Source organism: Anomaloglossus baeobatrachus (assembly GCF_048569485.1).
Source record: "Anomaloglossus baeobatrachus isolate aAnoBae1 chromosome 7 unlocalized genomic scaffold, aAnoBae1.hap1 SUPER_7_unloc_1, whole genome shotgun sequence".
Classification (NCBI taxonomy): Eukaryota; Metazoa; Chordata; class Amphibia; order Anura; family Aromobatidae; genus Anomaloglossus; species Anomaloglossus baeobatrachus.
In genome coordinates this window covers 185563-187632 of record NW_027441815.1, presented here as the reverse complement: position 1 = coordinate 187632, position 2070 = coordinate 185563, and the positions used below count along the sequence as shown (strand labels likewise).

At 47.2% G+C, this 2070-nt stretch overlaps 1 pseudogene; it reads right to left on the bottom strand.

Moving 5' to 3' along the window:
• Positions 1-1052: 1052 nt before the first annotated feature.
• LOC142259360 (U2 spliceosomal RNA) lies at positions 1053-1258 on the bottom strand (annotated as a pseudogene).
• Between the last annotated feature and the right edge of the window lie 812 nt (positions 1259-2070).

Sequence of the window (2070 nt, the reverse complement as noted above, 5' to 3'; positions counted from 1 at the left end):
CCCCACAGGTGCACACCCACCCATCAAAGAGAGCTATAAGCCAATACCACCTTCACATTGCCAGTGTACCAAGGACATGTTGAGCAACATGAAGGCGGCTGGGGTTATCCGTGACAGTTGTAGCCTTTGGGCAGCTCTGTTGATCCTGTTAAAAAAGAAGGACGGCACCACTCCCCGTATTGAGGAATCGCTAGCTGCATTGAGAACTGCAAATTATTTTTCTACCCTTGATCTCACTAGTCACTATTGGCAAGTGTCCGTTGCTGAGGCAGACCGGGAGAAGACCGCCTTCGCCACCCCTATGGGTCTCTGCGAGTTCAAAAGCATGCCCTTCGAGCTGTGCAATGCGCCAGGAACCTTCCAGAGGCTGATGGAATGCTGCTTGGGACAAGATTTTAGGGTGTATAAAAAGGGAGATTAGATCCCGTGATCCCAACGTATTGTTACACCTCTATAAATCACTTGTAAGGCTACATCTGGAATATGGGAACCAGTTTTGGGCTCCACATTTTAAAAAGGACATTCAGAAGTTAGAGTCAGTTCAAAGGTGGGCAACTAGACTACTACAAGGAATGGAAGGCCTCCCATATGATGACAAGTTGAAAAAGTTATTAAGTGATTATTGGCTGCAATGGGGCTTTCTGGCTGGTGCCAGCCTCTTTTCTTAGCACACAGGAACCACAATCCCTACATCATGCTTCAATGGATTCTCTCATCCCAGCCCAGTAAAACTACATATTTTACACAGTCATAAGCAGCCAAAAGGGATCTATTCTATTCAATTGCAAATGATCTAGATAAGGCTGAGAATAAGATACTGCACGGGACATAGCAGAGTTGGTCAAGTTGAGTGGAGATGAGTTTGCTATTTGGCACAGCTTTTTGCATCAATAAAGCAAGTAAAAGGTGTGAAAGATAAAAAAAAGGGTGAAAGTGTGAAAAGTGAATTGGCCAAATTGAGGTACATATAAAGTTTTTGCTTTCTTTCAATTCACTAATGGGGCTCATTTGAATCAGGTGAATTGAGTTCTGCTTTTGGAAACTGGGTTAAGAAGGGGTGCACCGGTCCTGGAGGTACTGCAATACCAGGTCAATGCGTGGAGTGGACAGAGCAAGATTTTTTCCATCTCCTTGTTCTAAAAATCCATTTAATATATGGTCCCCAGAGAGGGGACGTATCAGATATTAAACTGATAAGAACAGATTTAATTTTTTTTTTTTCTGTTTATCAGTAGGACTTCAAAATAACAAAGGTGATCGCCTCCCGTTGCCTGGGAACCGTCCAGGCACAAGAGGGCTATGTGTCACCAGAAGGCGCACACACTTCCTCAAGGCCGGCAGACGTGCAATCCCAGGCACCTTCCAGTACCGACCAAGGTAGCGTCCTCCGAAACTACACTTGATCTTAGCCAAAAGGCCGAGAAGCTATAACCCGAATTGGTTACGGCCTTGAGTGGCACCCTGGCCTATACCGGACACATCTTAGGGAGAGGGAGACAAACCCACGCCTACAGAAGACATTTTGTCACCCAAGCCAACCCTTGAAAAGGCTGTTTTGCAGAGCAAAAACAAGAAGAATGGTGCTTTTTGCAGCCGCCGCCCACTGCAATGAATCTGAATAACTCCTCCTTTTGGACACAAGCACCTCCCCTCCCCCTTGCAGTCTTTCCAATTCATGATACAAAAAGACGGACGGACAGGACAGGACAGGACAGGCTGCCTGACTTTCCGTCACTGCCACCCTTTGCCATCCTTGCCCGTAGAAAGCCCTTTCATCATCCCCAAACCCTAATCTTTTCCCTTCCCTTCCCAGATGCGTCTCACTCCCTTTCATTAGGAAGTGAGCGCAGCCTTTTCTCCGTTCTGCACATGCGCGACGTTAAACACAAATGCGCAGGCGTGCGTTCCATTACCCTCACTGCATTCCACTCCCATACAGGAAGTGGGCGCAGCTATTACTACGGTCGCACATAAAAGAACCCACGGCCACCACTGCACATAGCTGACTCCACCACAGGACACCCACTTCTACACCAACGCAGGTAAGACAGGATCGGCACCTCTATGCTC